General features: G+C 47.1%; 1 long non-coding RNA gene across 1 annotated transcript; it reads right to left on the reverse strand.

Annotated features, from left to right (window-relative positions):
• Positions 1-285: 285 nt before the first annotated feature.
• LOC146758137 (uncharacterized) lies at positions 286-13,864 on the reverse strand. The gene is made up of 3 exons (XR_014935158.1): positions 13,546-13,864; positions 3,806-3,930; positions 286-458 (listed from the first exon to the last, which is right to left on the reverse strand). It is a non-coding gene; the product is annotated as an uncharacterized LOC146758137 (long non-coding RNA).
• Positions 13,865-19,314: the final 5,450 nt, after the last annotated feature.

The raw sequence follows: 19,314 nt of genomic DNA on the forward strand, positions 1-19,314 counted from the left end.
GGTGCCAGTAATCACAGTTAATTTCACAAAGTCTGGATGACATATAGGGAAGATTTAGATGTTCTAATTACTCCGCTGAATACCAGGGGTGCTGCTGATGAGGGAGGCAGGCACATGCACATCCACACATCCACACTGCAAGCCAATTAAGAAAGAAAAACAACAACAAGGAGCCTGCAGGCTTGCGAGCTCTTTGCAGAAAGCAGCTCCGAGCTGACCTACCCCTTGCTGCACCACCACAGTCGAGCCAAGAGACTTCTGATGGCAAGTGCCCAGCATTGAGAGCCTGAAAGGATGGGATCCATGCTGCCAGCAGCATTGCAAAGCTTAATTTGTAGCTAATGACACGGTACCTGGAAGCATCCTGGAGCGTGGCAGGTCTTCCATCAGGATGGACAGCAATGGGTTACATCCGCTCTGAGTCCTTGAGCCTCTGTTGGAAGTGGAATAGGAGGTTCCTGCAGGGCAATATGGGATAAAGAAGGAAAGCTCTGAAAAATGCAGAGGCCCAGGGCAGCAGAAATGCAGTAAGCAGTGCTGTGCTGCACCTGAGTGCACTCAGTGAGGGAAGAGCAGGGCAGGGATGCTAGCCAGGCAAAATGTGCGAGCAGAAGTTGTAAAGACCCCCAGAAAAGCAATGCTATTTTCAGTGTTATTTATTGCAGAAAAAAAGCGTGAATATAACTACACTCATTAATGGAAAAAAAAACTATAGCGTGATTACTAAACCGGCTGCAAAACACTGCATTACTATTAATGCTGACATAAATACATCAATAATGCATTATTAGTGGTTTGTTTTGTAGCTTGTACATTCCTGAAATACCTTCGATGCTTTAAGTTTTTGTTCATGTTTGCTCAATATTTCCGCAGGTAATTAAGTCTCATCAGTAATTGTGGCTGGTTTTCTTAGATATGGAGCAGAGAGTTTGCACCTCCAGCCTCAGCTCTTCCTCATGCCTGTTCCCCTCTCCTGCATTGCACCTACTTAGGGAATGCTTTGAAGATATGAGATGGTCGACTTCAGCCAATAGTAGACCTAATCCACAGGTCTTAAATATAAATGATTCTAAAACTCCGAAAAAAGCCCTAAAAAATTAAAGGAAAACCTAAGAGTACACAGCTGGGATTTAACCTTGATGCCGTAACGACCACAAGAGAGCTTTGTTGCTATTGATTTAGGAGGAGAACGCTCTGACGCACTGCAATGGGCAGCAGGATAGAAAGCCAACATAAGAGATAGAGATCGCGACCCCGCGGCCTTCCACCTCTCATGAACGCCCAAGCAAAAGCAAACACCGTGGGAGTTACTTTGAAATCCATTTTGGTCTCAAACAAGCCCAGGACTGAAAGTGCTCCTTTGATTCCACATTTATTTTGCAGAGGAAAAGCAGAGCGGCTTCTGGGACAGCTGAGCCTCCCCTGCTCCTCCCAGCCCAGCTCATGTACTGCAGATTTCCAATAAACTTCATGTCTTGTTGGGGAGAAAGCACTGACTTTTAAGTGCTGCTTGTTCAAAGAGAAAATACCCTTCAGAGCCTCTGCAGAGCATCCTATAGAAAACAACCTCATATTTTTAGGGTGTTTTTCGCTCTTGTAATACAAGCATCTGCTATCAATATTCTTTTAGGATTCCCTTAATTCCCTTAACCTTGGGCACCAGTGGTGCTGGAACCAGTTGCTGTGGGATGGGATCCAGTTGGCCATCCCACATCAACCACCAAGTCATACAGAAAAGGTAAAAGAACAATGCCATCCAAACAGTCAGTCCACAATCACCATAAGCAATGGTTTTCCCAAAGCAAACACCTCTTGCACAGCCCTCCTGTTGCCTCTGGAGGCTCTGAGGCTCCGTGGGCTCCCATCCAGCAGCTCTGTGGGCAGTGCAGCAGCTGTGAACAGAAGGTGCTTAATTTCCTTTGCTTGTCTCTATTTATGGGGATGTTTTATTTATTCCTGGATTCACTTGGTAATTGCCCAGTGGCTAGAAAGAGAAGGTGCTTAAGCTTTTTTCTTTTCTTTTTTCCTTTAGTTTTTGGCCTTTTTTTAATGCATTTTTAGCATTCTTACAGGCTCCAAACCAGCAACACAGGACTCGCTTGGCACACATTGAAGTGATGTTTTCTAAGGTACAGAGATGTGTCACATGAGGCTGCAGTGCCAACACCAGCTGGAGGAGCACAGATGTGTGGGACCAAGAGAAGGTCTCTCACCTTCCTGTCCTCCTGAGGGGCTCAAAGCAGCAGAAAGATGCTGCAGGGCAAAGCTGGATGCAAGCTCTGATCAGCCCCATCCAGGATTGTGTGCTGTTTGGGGTCATGCCATAGAGCCAAGTGGGGATAAGCAGCGATACTCCCCTACTTGGATAAATTAAAAGTAATAATAGCTGAAAATGCCTGAACTTGCATCAAAACTAATAGGAGTTAGGAGCCAGAATGCCATTGTGTATCTGGCCCTCCAGGTCTTTATCTTGATTCAGTATTCCCTGGGAAGTCACTGTGGAGTGAGGGATAGGTTTTCCTCCAAGATTTTGCTGACTGGAAGCCATGGACAGTAGGTAAATCTCACCTGGTAATATCTCACCCTTCAGAGCCTTTTTGAAAACACTGGGAAGTACAAGCATCCATCAGGGCTGACACATTAATTCAAACAGTGTTATTTTCGCATCATTTAAGGCTTCTCTTCCCACTTTTGTTTTGCAATTGAAAATAATGTGGATGCACAACACCACTGCTGCTCTCACCACAGCCTGGAAATGCTCTGCAGGTCTGCTGGGACTGTTTGCATTCCAGTCAGAATTAAGTGTTTGAAGGGCTTTAGATTTAATCCCATTCAAATGTGCATTTTGCTTAGGATAAAAGAAAAAAACAGCGCTCTCTTGCTGAAACAAATCAAGCCCAGGTGATGCTGATGGTGGCAGGGGTTGCTTTACACCTCATTGCATATGCAAGGAATAGACGTAAATCACACAAGCTGGGAGCAGAATTAGGCTCTGGTTACAAGGAACGCAGCCCGGGCTGGAGCTGCCAAAGCAGGATTAATACATCTATTTAAAAGAGATCACAGCGTGTGCGCTCAGACAGTGGCGTGCTGGAGGGGTGGGATGGCGGAGAGGCTTCTTGCTGGGAGGAGGTTGGCTTTGGAGGCACGTTGGATCTGGGAGCAAAGCAGTGCTTGAATGGGACCTGACAAGCCCTGAACGCACTGCATGGCTGTGCTGGGGGTGGAGATGCAACTGGGCTGAAGCACAGCTCAGCCTCACAGCAAAGCAGCCCTATCAGCTGGAATCCTTCTGTACCAAAGGGGCTGCAGCTGCCTGGCATGGCTCAGGGCTGCAGCTCCTGCTGGGAGCACACTAACCTTCAGCTCCTGCGGGGATACTTCAAAGCCAGGTGCCGTTAGCAATGCAAACTGCCCTCTGCTTCCATGACTTCCCCTGTGATTACTTTGGAGAGGGTTTCATGGGACCAGCTGGATGGCAATGGACGCATGGGTGGGCTGGGGTCCCTCTGTGCCCACTTGCTGCCCCTGGGTTAAAAGGCTCATGGCAAACCTGGCCTCACCTTCTATGCTCATGTCTAAGAGATATCCCTCCTCTCCTTTGAAGTTTAATTTAGTTTTCCTCGGTTTCAGCCAGATTTGGAACATCCTAAAACCCGACATCCTTTGAGGACTTCCTTCCCTTTCCCAAATTCAAGTGGAACAGACACAAAAGGAATCCTTGATGGGAGTTCTGGGGTGCTTCATATGCTGCTCTCTCCCTTATGGGGCTCCCATAGCCATGGGTGGAGGTTTTCTTGCTCACCTTCTCCTGCCGCAGGTTGGAGGGCTCTGCTGTGTCCCAGCCAGCACATGGAAAGCAGAGGCAGCAGAACGGACAGGCTGACACAGCTTGTTTATGACAGGCAGGAAAGTAAAATGACTGAAAATCTGCAAGTTAAAAAATGGGGATGTGTCAAATGAAGAATTAAGCATTTGCTTCTGTGAGATCGATTTTTCATCAGTTTAAAAAATGTTCATTTTGATGCACAGTATATAATAGACATATCCCTGTTAAAAAAGCTGCTTTTGATGCGGCTCCATATTTCATTCATTCAATAATGTTCCACAATACTTCTGGATGAATATTTAAGGAGATAAAAGAGTTTGCAGAGGTTTTTTTTTCTCCTATCTTGAAGGACTCAGACTACATCCACTCAGTATATAGGAAGGAGGCAGGGTGTATTTGCCTCCATGCAGATTTCCCCTTTGGCACAGAGCGTTCTCCAAACAGCCACCAACAGCTCAGTGCCGGCCCTGCCTCATCTGCTCACTGCTCAGTAACTGGGCACAATTTACTGCTGCTGTGATTGCATCCAGCTGCAAATGGCCGTGAAGCCAAAATGCCTCTTCTGTCCACTGATTATAAAATTAACTCAAACAAGCATAAAATAAAAGCTAGCAAGCTGAGCTGTTGGATCCGGCCCTTTGAGATGATTGCAGCTCCTTGGCTGAGCTGCTCTTAGGCAAACCTGGGGCATCCTTAGGATCCCATCACACAACTCCTGTGTATTAGGCTGAGTTGGGAAGCTCTGCTCCAGAAGCACTGGAGTGTTGGGTTAAATGCACACAGCAAAACATGAGCAGTGTAAAAAAGTTCCTACAGGCTCACCAAGGCCCCTCTCCTGCACAATGGCCTTTGCTTCCCCAACTACCTCTTCATGAACGGGCACATGTTGCTCCTCAATAAATACATGCCTGCAAATAGGCACTTTATTAAGGGCTTTTTGCTTATACATTGTAATTTAATACAAAGCAATTTTTTTTTTGTCCCAGGAACCAGAAGGTAGCTCACAGACCCACTCACTTTCTCATCCCTTTATGCAATAAATCATGGCAGCATTATTCTGTCCTCAAACGCTTCCAATGAGAGGGGATATCAAAGTCGGTTCGGTTTCCTGCATTAGCTTTTAAATGCCTTGTGGTTTCTCAGCACATTTTCCTCTCTTTGTGCGGTGCCTTTACCTCCCTCCCCTTCTTTTTTACACTCCAGGAAGGCTGAGATTTCTTTTTAAGCAAAGAAAAAAGATTTCTTTCTTCTTCGTTCTGCTGTTACATCTTAAATGATTCCTCCTTCCTCTCCTGGGTCTCTGCCACCCTCTCCCCAGGACAGGACAAGCACTGCAGGGCCCTGGGTGCTAAGCATCTCAGTTCTATGCAGGCAGGAGCTGGGGAGTCGGCTGTGATGGATTGGTAGGAGCTGCCAGGCTCATGGCAGAAGGAATGAAGCTCTCTGGTCAATCTTGAGACAGCTGCTTCTCTGCCCATGTCACCCAGAATCAAAAGGCGATGGCCCTGATCGGCTCCAATAAAGCAATTAAGAATCATTTGCACGAGCACGGTGCCATTAGCATCTATACTTGAATAACCCCAGCAGCAAAGACAGCCTCAACGTGTTGTCTCAAGTTCGAGCTGATTTGCTCTGACAGTGATCAAATGATCTTAATGATTTGTCAGGCAGCCGTCATATCCAAATCTGTTTATGATGAGGAGCAGGAAGCAAAAGCAATTTATTTTGTTTGTTTACCATCAAGATGGGCCTGCACACCCCAGAGTCATTAAAAGAAGTAGAGGCATCTCAGAAAAAGCCAGAGCTATTTGATTACAACAGACACCTTGGCTTTTTCCAACACACTGAAAGACTTTCGAAGTGCATAACTCAAAACGTACAGCAGCGTGAAATTTGACCAAAGCAAGCCAAATTAAGTGTCCAAAGCTCTGAGCCTTGGGGTTTTCCTTTAATAGCTTTGGTGACCTTTAGGGATGGGTAACCTCTTGGCATGAAATGAGAATTTCTCAGACTTGCATGACTTAGCTGTGGATAAGCTGTGTGTGTGTGTACGTGGGCTGGGAGAAAGGGAAGGAGGTGGTGCAGCTCTGCTGCTCATCCTGGGAATGGCTGCATTGCCACATGCCAAAGCCACAGTGCTCTGCTCCTTCCAGACTGGCACTGTCATGCAATACATGAGATGTTACATTCAAGCTCATGTAATCATCCCAAGGGATGATCTGATTCTGCGTTCCCATGAACAATTCCCTTTCTACCAAACTGGTGTTTCCCAAGGAAAGTCACTTTTGTTGGACAACTCCCAGCCAGCTCTCAATGAGAGCAAAAGCCGTTTGCAAATCCACACCTCATCCTCTATTCCATTTAAATGATCTACCATCTTTAGCAGGGCTGAGCCTCTCCAGAGCCTGTATCCAAGGTAACAAGAGCTACCAGGGAAAAAATGGATCCAAGAAGTTATTAAAACCACAATATCCTTTCTGAGCAAGGCAGAGATAATGAGCGTGCGTTGTGTTGGATCCCTATGCCATGGGCTGGCTACCAGCCACCTGCTGGGTGAAGTTCACTGGCTGGGTACCAAGTGCAGATTTGTGAAGGCATTTAAGGTCCTACAGACACAGAGCAGTGGCTCAGTACCTTCCAACATCAGTCCAAACTCATAAAAACCTTGAAGTTATTCACTACCTCTGCAGTCAGCCTGCAGCTCAGGGCAGTGGGAAGGGGGGCTGTACTTTACAGACACTGGGGAAATTTCAGTATGGTAAGAAATTGGTAATTTTGCAAAGAGGAAAATGCAAAACACCGCCCTTGCTATCGAGCAGGGCTTGTGGTGCCATAGGATCCATGTGCTAAGGTTAGGTTGGGATGTGGGGCTCATCCTGGGCATGCTGTTCTGCATTCCATATGGTAGGAGAGTGATGGGCTCAACCTGGAGGTATCAGTGTCCCCAGATACTCTCTCATCCCACCACCATGCAATGGCTCTGATGCAGGTGTGGGGTCTGGGGCTGGTGAATCGCACTGTTCCATGCACAGGGCTCCTCTGCCCTGATGTATATGTCACCAAGTGCTTAATACATCCCATGATTAGGAGAATGTGTCAGAATGCTCACACTGCGTGTGGCTGGCATGGGGTGAAGCTGCTGGAGCCAGTCTGTTGGAAGGACTGCAACATTCGGGTGCCTCAGGGCTCCATTTCCATTGCAGGACAAAATCGAACTGATGTTACAATACAGGACAGTTTCGCCTTGCAAGCCCAAAGTCAAAACGTGGGCTTATATCTCCTTTGTGTCTCTTCAGAGCAATGCATGACTTACAGATTTGATTTGCAAAGAGACTGTGCAAACATTTCTCTTTATCCGTCTCTCTGTTTGAGCGGCTTGAAGATTTTAAAGCAAACTGCTGATGTCTCCTGGGGATTTATGCTGAAACCAAAGGAATCAGCTGAGAATCAGTTCCATAAACTGCACCCATATTTGCTCAAAACTGGAGCAGATTCAGTTTGCTATAAACCCATGAGCAGCAAGCCCAGCAAGCTGAGTGGGTCAGTGGTCAGCAATCCCATCCCAGGCCCCTGCAAAGAAGGTTTGCATTGCTTATACCAAAGCTGGGAATCACCAGACTTCTAATGGATGTTGAATTCAGAGCTGCAGGGAGTGGGCTCCAACCAGACCCAGGTCATTAACACACAGTGTGAATGAGGGCTGACATGGAAGCCACATCCCTGGTCGATGCTACCACTTCTCCAACAACAGCACAACCAGCACCACGCTTACAGCACTGTATCAGTCCATTAAAGACCATTAAAGCACGTAATGGCATTCCTCAGCTGGCAAAATCATACCAGCAGAGCCCTTAAAGCGATGATTAACCAGAATTCACAGCCGCAATCACTGAATCATTGATTCCGTGGTTTTTACAGTATTTTTCAAATGAAATGTTCAGCAAAGAATATTCATTCATTCTTCATTGCTTTCTGGCTGTAAAAATAATCAAATTAAACTTCACTCTCAAATTCAAACGGTTTCAGAGGCTGAGGCAGTCAAAACAAGCATAGGAGAATGGCAGGAGCTGTTCATGAGGGTTGTCTACTCGTTTTGGATCTAACTCAAGCTTTTCATCATTGTTTTAGTTTGGTAAATCCTGGCTGAATAATAGGAGTTAAAACCCAACCTTAGAAACGTCTGGCCATTTTTCTTGATTTTCCCTCTCTCAACAAGAGATTGATGGGAGAATTTGTCAGAAAAGGAACTGAAGGGGTTTAGACCGGTGGGCACTTTGCAGGAGCAGAAGGCGTTCTCTTTCCCCTTTTCCCTTTCTAAAAGGATGTAAATAAGGGAAGCAGCAGCAATCAGGCTGCCGTCCCTAGGACAGCAAGTCTGCAGCTTATTCTCTTCGCCATGGGGGTTTGATGAAGGCAAACTTTCCTGACTCACTGCAGCACATGCAGAAAGAACCTGTTTCCAAGGAAACAGGGACTTTTTGCATGTCCAGCATGTGGTCAGAGATGGGGAAAGGCTTGTGAAGGCAGAGCCAGCCCATCTGTGTGGCTGCTGCCTCCTACCCACCCCGTGCAGGTCGGCATGGAACAACCCCAGCACTCAGCATCCTGCAGGCAGCATCACCATGCAGCACGAGGTGCATGGTTCCATCTGGAGAAGCAGAGGGGCAGTTTTCATCTCTGCATCGTCTGCGAATTGTAGTGTTCCCCAAAAGAGGAACAAAGACAAATGTGTGGAATATAACCATCCATACAGGACTCGATGACACATTTCCTGCCTTGCTCAGAGCAAATTGTCCAAACCCAGGAGCTAACCCCACAGCTGAGCATCTCTCCAGGAGGAGGAAGCACAGCTGAAGCTGTCAGCAAAAAGCATGCGTGGCCCTAAAGCAAAGCCTTGGCATCTGCACCGATGCATCTGCAGGCACTCTGTGTCTGTAATTAATGTTTGTACAGTGTGTTGAAGATGAAGCATATATGAGTACCAGGTATTAGTATTAGATCCATCCTTACTTAAACCCACCCCGAAGTCCCCAGACTGGGGGTTTAGGAATCTGCTGCTAAGGCTCATGTCTTTCCACTCCACGTTTTGCTCAGCAGAGTCAGCCAAGTCACAAGTGTCAGCAGTGGATTTGCAGACTTAGCCCACAATTTGCTGCTTCTTGTATCTTGCAGGGAGAAATCTCTCATGAAGGGACTCAGGAAAGCCACAAATCCTCTTAATGCATCGATTTTAGGGACCTTTTGCGGCCCCCTCCCAGGTTGCAGCACTCACACCCAGGCAGTGATGCCAGCAAAGCTGTGTTCCTATGACAGAGGGGACAGATGGCCCCATACAGCCCAGGATGTGTCACCGTGCCCCCTGCTGCTGCCCCCTATGTCAGAGGTTGTCCCTTTCTTTTGTCCTGTTATGGCACTGAATACCATGGTTACAAAAATACTCATTTTAGCTGAGTTCATTCTAAATGTCAACCTCTAAGAGTTGGGAAGGGATAATTAGTAAGGGGGAAGGGGAGCAAGGATGTCTGGAACTTTAATTTCACTCAGTGCAGCCAACCCTGAAGGGAATTCAGAATTCTGCTATTAGCTACATGCCTTTAATTTGACTCCAAATGTTAGTCAATAGTGCTAACGAATGGGAAGGAGATGCAACACACCAAGTGCCAATGCCAGGATGCCCTGGCCTTCATGCAGGCGCTAATTGGGGTTAATGGTTGAGCAGCAGACAGTGCATTCCTGTCCCCATTACCCATGGATTGGGTGCAGAGAGGGGCGGTGGTGTTGAGCACCCATCAATGTTGATGATGAAAAATACTTCCTAACTTGGGATATTCAATGGTTCTATGACCTGTCTCCAGGTGTATCACACAGGTGCTCCTTCTCCACTCCCACAGCCCCACTGCTCCCAACAGTGTCTTCCCCAACACTTGCACTCGCCTTCACTGCCCTCCCAGGGAGGAAAGGATCAATCATAGCACTTTTTGAAACGTCCAAGAGCTAATTGCCTTCCCTGTTTAAAAAGCCAGCGTTACAGCTTGGGTTAGATCATCCCAATTTCCCTATTCATTATTTTAACCCCTCTGTGATACAGACATCTCCACACCGAGCTGCAGCGTGTCTGCCAGGCCCTGGGAGAGGCTTCAAACAAGCGTGTGATGTGCAGAGCCGAGCCCCAGCAGCCAGGGGTTTGCAGCTGGTTCCCTCCCTCCTGCACAGAGCCTGGATCCTGCTGGCACATCTTCCTGCCCAACCTTTATCTGTCAGGGGGAGGACGTGGCTTCAGATGCTGCCTGGGAAAATTGTTATGAAATATCAATGATATAATTTTATCTACCTGCAGAACTGACAGGCATATTTCAACAGTGGTATATTATCAATTATAAGCCTAACAGAGCATGTTCTTCCATTTGATTGTAGGAAAAATCACTTGTCATGGGCTGGCAAAGACCACAGCTGTCTGCTTCCTATAGACAGCACTGCAAGAGACGTAAAGCTTCTGTCTTACAATGTTCTTCTTTCTCTTTGTTGTTGTTTCTTTCTATTTTTTTTTAAATCTCTGCTATAATAGGAGACAACCTAATGAGGTGATTCTTATTGCATCCACACACCAACAGTATTTCACAAAGCAAGGCGTTAGGGTCCGGCAGTGGTGCCAGTGTCCATTCATTATGCTCATTGCTGGGCAGAGTCTGGATGAGACCCTCCTCTCCTCCTCCATGCTCTGGTTTGTGGCTTTTGCTGGGAAAAACCTCATGGCAAAGAGTGATAGAAGAGCTCTGAGATGCAGGATTCCCTCTAACACTGACTTGGAGATAACAAGCAATAACACTTCTCACAATGGCCTCAGTCCTTGCAAGCTTTCTACTTGATGCCCAACCATCTATGTGGACACAGTGCCAATTATAATTACTTACAAATAGAACCGGAAGGGTTCAAACTATTAAAAAGAGCTTCGGTACTTTAAAAAGCCACAACAAGAGAGAGTGGAAAAGAAAAGACTTAATCAGTTTTGCTTTGGAGTTGCCTCAAATTTGTAATTCAATCAAACCTCCCGTAGCAGTGAGGATGTCTTTCTGATATTCACAGGAGCTTTCCAGGGGCTATAATCTCTGAGAGATTTATTCATACTCTCTGCATTAGCTTAAGACTATTTTGGAAGAAGCATCTCTCCCTTCCTCCCATCAGCAGAGCTCCAGAGAAGATATTAATATTAAAACAATTCAATTACAGGACTAGGGGAGAACACGGGTCCTGGCCAAAGGGCTGCTTGTTACATCGTGCCACAGCTGCCCTCCTTCTGCTCCTAATATCCTCAGGATGTTGGTGCTCAGAGGATACAGTCCCGATCCCAGTTTGCCATCCTCCCTGCCAGCACAGCTCCGGCCATCAGCAGCACTTTGCAGCCACAGCTGGACAGGGCAGAGGGAGGAGGAGGAAGAGGAGAAAGAGGAGGAGGAGGCAGCCACTCTGGGGAGAAAGATGGGGAGTGCTTTGCACTTCAAAGGACACATCATCTCCTTGCTTCACAAGATCACAAGGAAGAAGGAATAGCAAGGCTAGAGGATAGATTAACCTTCCTTCTCCCTCCTGCTTCCTTGTTCTATCCAATCCATCCTTCCCACACCAGCTAATTAAACATGAAACAAGGAGAGAGCTGCTGAGCCTTGCTGGCTCCCAGCTGTACGTGCTACAGCCTTGCAGCAGGAATGCATCAGTGCCACTGGTGCTGCAGGAGGAACCCGGAGGGACCTGGCACTGAGCTGCTCCAATGGGGCAGTGCCACCCAACCCCACCTCACACCCTCACAGAAACATGGAATCATTCAATTGTTTGAGTTGAAAGGGACCTTTAATGGTCGTTTGGTTCAACTCCCCTGCAGTGAGCAAGGCCACCCACAGCTCAGTCTGAGCCCCATCCAGCTTGAATCTGAATGCCTCCATGGATGGGGCATCCTCTTACCATGCTGAGCTAAGAACCCTGCTGAGCCTGGTGCTGTTAGTTCTGCTTGCACCCAGTGTAAGAATACAGCAAGAATGTACAAGAGAGGATGGTCAAACTGATGGATGGGGCTGCACATGAGCAGAGCTGGGTACCATAGTCTCTCCCTGTGGGGTTGGCAGTGGGCTGTGGGTCAGCATGACAAACTCAATGCACATTGCATCACCAGGGAGAAAATCCTTTGCATGAAGGCAGCTCGGTCCCCTGGACACATCTGTAATCAACAGATGTTTACCAGTGCTGATTTTGCTAATGAGTTCTCTGCTGTGGGCTGAGATCCCATAAGCTCATTGGAAATGAAGGTTCGGATCCTACACAACCTCCAACCCTGAGAAGGTGTCAGGAAATCAAACCGATGGCAGAGGAGAGGGATCAGACTTTGAGATGGAAAAGAGACACCCCGCTGCCACACTCAGCTGCACATCTCTATCTATATATCCTGATCCGTGACATCCATAGCTTTCTATATCAACAACCATATATGAAAGCGAGAGAAAACTTTGAAAGGAAAATAACATCACTGTGATGGGAATGTTTTATCTTTCTCTCTGGCTCTCGGGGGCAGCAGGCTGAGAGCTGTGATGTGTGCAGAGAAGCTGCCAGCAGAGGGAAGGAAGGTACCAACGAGGGAGTATCTGTTTTCCCTGAGGACACCATTATTTTTCCATCTTGCCAGCTCCAACGAACACCTGATGCATGCGTGTGCAAATGCCAGCAGCCTGCATGGCATAAAATGAACCTTTGGAATAAACTGCTGGCAGCTCAGGGCGCTCAGAGCACAGCTCAGGACAGGCACAGAGAGCCAGCAGCTTCCAGCATCCTGATTCCTTCCATTGCTCAGCACAGCACCAGTGTGGCAGCCTGACCTCCCCCTTCACTTTGTGACTCAGAAGAACTGGAAGGAGACTTTGCCAAGAGCTGGGATCTTCAGAAGAACATTTTTTCTTTCGACCGTACACGAAGCGTGATGCATTGAATCAGAGGGATTCAAGCACACAATGCGTTGCTCCCCACACTGACTCTCCACTGTGTTTATTGTCAAGAGAGGAAATGAAGCACCTCTGCCACTCCACATTTTGCTGCTTATAAGAAAAGGGAGGATTCTTTGCTGCTGCTGCCATCCAGCCCATTTGCTCCAATTCCAAGCTGATGAACGGGGGTGTTTTTCTTTTTGCAGTGCTCTCTTCAGCTTCTTGCTGATTTGATTCTCAGTTCCTGCAGCTTCTTCAGTCTCAGGTTGATTTAGTTCACATGCTCCCTCAAGACAAAATGTGCCTCACAGTGTTGGACTTCACTCACAGCAATATTCCACCAGGATCCATGTGAAGCATCCATTTGCTCTCTGTCTCCCTGAGCCCTGCATAAGTCCAGCATCCCACTGCTGGCTGATGTGTGTCCCCACTGATGGTGTCATTGAGGAGATGCTCAGTGCTCCCTTTGGCTCAGAAAGGTATTTATTGCCTGTTGGAGCATGCAAAAAAGCTCCCCTGTTTGCTTGTTTGTCTGTCTATGTACCACACTCCCCATTCCCAGCTGTTAATGACATCTCCCACATGTGTATGCTACCAGCACCCAGCAAGGAACAACTCCACTCCTCCACACCTTCAGGCTGCCCTCTGCTCAGCTCCATCCCTCTGCAGCTCAGGCACATCAGAACAGCACCGAGCCGATGTCCCACTGCATGATGGATGACCAGAAAGGAAAAAGTTAAAAATACTTACAGAGATCGATGTGGCCTTTCTACTGACAGAGGCTTCCAAAACCAATTTCTTCTTTCTCCCTTGAAAAAACATAAGAATAAGTGATACAAGAAAAAAAGTCTCAAAAATGTGCCTCTTATTACTAAGAATTTCCAACTTTTGTCTGCTGCAAAAGAATACCCTGTTTTTTATTCTCTACATATGCTTAAAACGTGCTTATTTTCTCATAACCCTCAGTGGGTTTTCTGGGACTATTTAGATGTGCAAAGGAGATAAATAAGGTTGGGCTGTGCCTCTGTGTGTCTCTGAAGCCAAGCATGTTGTGCTCAGAGCAGTTCCAGCACAGGCAGTTAATCATGGGATGGAAATGCCCCTTCAGGTCCATGCTCACTTGGCTGTGGCCACTTGGCTCAGCAGCTCCTTAGAGAGAGCTCTATATACACAAGCTTTGTGAGCACTGAGTTTGGGGGATTCTGAGGCAGTAACAGTGACCTCAGGAGAAAAAAACCCAACAACCTGGCATGATTTGACTGGAATAGAAACAAAAGACCAAGCTGCATTGAGAAATGGAAATTTCAAGGGCCAGAGCTTGAAGTAATGGGCCACGCTAATGCTCAACCACAATCCCCACCCACAAAAAACATGGTCTGGTGTTTGCAGCCAGTTTTCCATTGGAAAAGAGAAGCACAACAGGAGCCCCAGGCCCAGCTGTACTCCTGACATTGCTGTGATGAACATGAATCCCCTCTGCTGCACCAACCTGTTGTGCACAAGGGGCTGTTGTTGGCCTTGAACATCTGCAGGACTGAAGCCTTGAGCTCAAGACATTGGTATTTAGGCTAGAGAAAAGTCTGATACAGTCCTGAGGTTGGCTTGATCTTCTGCTTCACAGGCCTCGACATTAAACTGACCCTGTTTGACTCCATCTTTACAACGCAATGATCATCCTGTCTTAATGAAATCCAGCCCAAAGCTTCCCCAGCCCAGAATTATAAGGAACAGTGTCTTCTCAACGCCTTGGCTCTCGTGTCATCCACTTACACTTGGCATTGCCAAGCGTTGCTTCTAAGCTGGAAAGGGAACTGATGAGCAAATAATTTACCTCCTATTGCAGCCCTGTTGAAGAGATGTTCATTGCAGTGAATGCGTGCACCAGCAGCTGGCTGCCCTCCCTTGGCTGAGCACAGCACAGAGCATCACTGGCAGCAGTGAGGTTGGGGAGGCACTGAGACAAAGCTGACACCAATGGAAAACAACAGCTCAAAAATAACCCCGTGGCCCTCGTGGTGAGGAACAATGCGTGCTGCAATGCGAGTGGCAGGCAGCCACATCTCTATTTCACTCAGTCCATCTCCATACAGCCCATTTCACTTGGACAGCAGGGAGAGACAAGCAATTAGAGCCCTAATCAATAACATCCACAGCCCTCCCTGCTTCGGGCTACCTAATTGGCATCCTGGAGTCAAGGGGAAGGTGAAACCAGGTCTCTGCAAGCAAAGGGAGGGAGAATCCCCATGTGCTGGCTTTAACAAAGTACAAATAAATCCCAAAACAGAGTGTTCTGGTTCAAACCCAAGCTTTGTTCAATACCAGCAGACATGAGAGTGATAGGAGGGTAATGCAGGCATGTGCTTCATGTGAAGATCAACACTTCTGATCCAATGCTGCACAAGTGTGCTATATCTGAAGTGCCTTCCCCTCCACAGAGTCAGACGAATGCCATTCTACAGCATCCTCTGGATCATTATTATCAATGGGTCAGATCCCCGTATCCACCTTCTCAGGTTGGATATTAGGAAGAAATCCTTCTCCAAGGTCTTCTCCACCCTCAGTGATTCTATGATTCATAAGCTGTCTGTATTTCCACTGCACATGAGCCCAGCTTGCTCCAGCTGGTGATGCATCCTGAGATGTACTGCTGAAGCTTTACACTGGAGTGGTTTCCTCAGCCACCCACGAACCACGTGGAGATTCTACATCCATCACTGATCTCTTGCTTCGCTGTTTCCCATGATTGTTCCCCCACAGAGCACACAGAGCTGAAATTAAGCAATGCTCTCCTATCCCTCCCCTTCTATGACTGTGCTGCAGCCTCAGCTAGAGACAGCGCTGAGCAGGAACATAGCATGATGGCAAGGCTGTTAGTGTTTACAGATGCATTTCTCTGCTGAGCTTGTCACTGTAGACTCCACCTGGGAGATGCATAGGCCGAAATTAGAGGCAGATAGGAAAAAGATATCTTAATACATCACGCTGCTGGAGGGAGGCAGCTCCATAGGGCTTGTGAGACCAAACGTCAGCTGCAGCCCCAGGGTGAGCTCTGAATTCAGCTATTTCACAGCAAAACAGCTCTGTGGGGCTCAGCTGGAAGGGCACCTCGACAGCTGGGGCTCTGACACGGTGCTCCAGGAGCCGGGTGAGCCATGAGCACAGCACTGACCTCAGGGCTCAGGAGCCAAAGAACCAACTCTTCCCAATCCATCCAGCTCTCCTAAGCTGCACATCGCAATCCCTGCTGAACAGGCAGCACAAAACCTGCCCATCCGTGTCCTTCTCACTCCTGCAACAGTTTAAACACTCTGAAAGAAGAAGAAATTACTTATTGCTGAGCTTATTGTACAAGCTGGCGTGATTTATTTGAGCATTTGCCAGTAAACACCAGAACAGGAGGCTGTTTTTCCAGCATTCCCACAGTGGAGTAGTAGCAGAAACAATAACAGGCGGTGTGATTGTTGCTGTGGGACTTCCCTGCCAATTACACTGAGTTATAAGTTTCAGTTATGGGATAGAAAATAATTAATGTCAGAAGGTCCAAGAAGAACTGCTTGCTCTCTATGAAGAATCTTCTTCCTTTGGCTTTGTATGCCAAAACCATGTCTAAAGATCAGAACTCAAAAGAAGGCTGTGCAGACTCCATAAAATAGAGTATTTCATTGTGACAAGGGTGGGAAAGCAACCCCAATAACAAAGAACAGGCAGATCTGCAGCCAATGAAGCCAGCTGGACATCCCCATCCCATCCCATCCCATCCCATCCCATCCCATCCCATCCCATCCCATCCCATCCCATCCCATCCCATCCCATCCCATCCCATCCCATCCCCAGGGCTGGAATGGGACCCCCATGCAGAAGAACATTGCATGGAGGCAAGGTGTGTTTAGCAGAAGCTTTGGGAAACTTGTCATGTCAGCTTCAGCTTAATGAAAATAAAAATCAAATTAAAAGATCTGCAAGCTCTTCCTTGGGATTTTTCAAGTGATGAGATTTAATTAAAAGCAAGCAAGCAAACAAAATCACATATTGTATGGACTAAAAGAATGAGCCAGAAACTGAACTGCAGTCAGGTCGATGTTTAAGAGACTGGAAGAAAAAGTAAAGAAAAAGAAGTGGAAATGGCATTGTTTGGATGTCTTCCAAGCTGGGAGAAAAGCACCTTTTGTTGTTCCAGCCACTCAGAGGGCACTGATAGCTGACATCTACAGAAGGGTGGATGGCTGGAATCCCACAGCAGACAGCAGCACAGCGCCCTGTGGGAGGGATGGGTTGGGGGTTCCCTGCTTACACAGCCCTAACTGGAAGGGATGGCATGACTGGACCACCAAGGGAAGAAACCAAGTTGCCTAATTCTGTAATGACTTCATTATTATTATTATTATCATTTTTTGCACTGGAAGCACATTTTATCCTTCCATCTATGATATACTGTAAAAACAAACCCTACAGAGGCAAACAAAATAACCCCCAAGACCCTGTCTGGGTACTGTCAGCCCTCAGTAAAGATCTGCTATTTGTAGATGAAGGATCAGATTGCATTTTGGATCCAAATGAGGCTGCATTTGCTACTAAAGCCAAAAATAAGCTCTTATTCCAAAGCCACAGGATAAACAGAAGCCTTTCTATCATCATGGAGCATTCTTCAGTTTGATGTTCCTTTCAGAGCACAGTTCCTCTCATGCATAAATACCATGGTAGGATAAGGATTGAGGAGTGGCGGGTTAATGCAATAATGTTCTGCAAAATGAGAAAAATAATCAAATAAACTCTGGAATGGAAATGCTGGCATTCATTCCCAACAGTGCAGTGTCAAAAAGGAGATTATAATTACCTCTAAGCCTCACAACAGCAAACGCGCTTTCCCAGGGGATCCTTACCTCCAGAAATTAAAAATATCCTATTTTACAAGCATTGGCTCCATTAAGCTCCATAGAACCACAGCCACAACCCTACAAAGTAAAAGCCCTATAATCCCACACGCAAACCTCGCAGCTCTCGTGTGAGCTCCTTCCAGCTTGATCCGATGTAGGCTGAGCATAGATAGGGCAGCTGAATGCAGTTCCTCCACCTGGAGCTCAAGGAGGTGTATGGTAAGCAGGACTGACTGATGTCTGTAAATGCTACATGGAACCTCAGCAGGAGGATCTGGAAGCATATTGCAGACACTACAAGACATTAATCCCCTTTGTTGCAACCCAATCTGGAGGATCCCATGCCTCTCCTCCAACTCTTTGCTTCCAGCAGGTCCCAGTGCTGCAGGACTGCTGATCCTCTGCTCTGACTATTGAAAGAAGCAGATGTTCACAATGCTTTTGGACAAGAGGCTGGCAGCGTGCATGCAGACCTATCCACATACAGCATCCCAGTAACTTCATGTTATGGTGGGGGCTCAGCAGCCCCAAGAATGTAATGAAAGACTCAGTGGTACATTAAGGTCAGACTATTGGATCTGCTAATCAGCAGCAGAGACCTCCAGATAGCTCAGCTGATGAACATGATGGGATATCCCTAAGGACCTGGGCATCACTGCACCGATCCAGCTACAGAAGTCACAGGGTAGGAGAGCAGAGAATAAGAGTGGGAGAGCAAATGACATTATGGGAGCATCTCCAGGTGCAGAGAGCAGAAGTCACAGCCAGAAAGGAGTGGAACTCAGGATGAGAGACGTGGTGCTGAGGCAGGGACACGCAGCACAGCCTCCATGATTGGCATTGATTTTACATGGCAGCCTTTGCTCTGATTGCAGCGGGTGTCAGAACAAACCCCTTCAATCAGATCAAGGCTTGGAGAGACTCTGCAGAGAGGATGATGAAATCAGGAGAGCCATTTCATGCTGGATGCAACCTGCTCCACATCCAGCCAGGGATGATGCTCTCCTCCTGGTGCTTCACATCTCGCCACAGAGCTTCTCATGTTTAGAGAACAATCAGCAGCAGCAAAACTTATTTCCTCAGCTTCCCACTTACTGCTGCTTTAAGTCTTCAGGCATCCAACAAACAGAAATACTGCTTTCCCCACAGAGCTCTGCGTCCTACACCCACCAAACTGAAATCACTGTTTTCTTATATGAAAACAAAAGTTTAATCAAATAGCTTTTCTCTTTCTCCAGGTGCCGCCTCACACTCTGCAGCCTGAAATTAATTCCAGAGAGAGTTTTGCTGAACTCCGAGGCCTGACAAACTTTTCATTCCGTAATCATTTTTTTTTTTTCAGAGGAAGGGAAAACAAAATACATAAAGCAGACAAATGGAAATATCACTAATCCCATCATGGCCACAGAGGAAAGAGCAATAAAGACACAGATGACGGAGTGGAATTTTTCTGCACTGATTGCTCTGGTGCTTTATTTCCCCAGCACCCAAACTGCTCCCACCCGGAGCAATGCTGCTGCCATGGCACACCTCACAGCAGCTCCATCCACATGCTGCACTTTGCATTGGAGCAGCAGAATGACACAGAGCAATTGGAGATGAAAGAGACTGCACTGGACTTTGCTGAGCAGCACAGACCACTGCT

The sequence above is a fragment of the Coturnix japonica genome, chromosome 17 (assembly GCF_054131305.1).
Source record: "Coturnix japonica strain WE chromosome 17, WE-NBRP24, whole genome shotgun sequence".
NCBI lineage: Eukaryota > Metazoa > Chordata > Aves > Galliformes > Phasianidae > Coturnix > Coturnix japonica.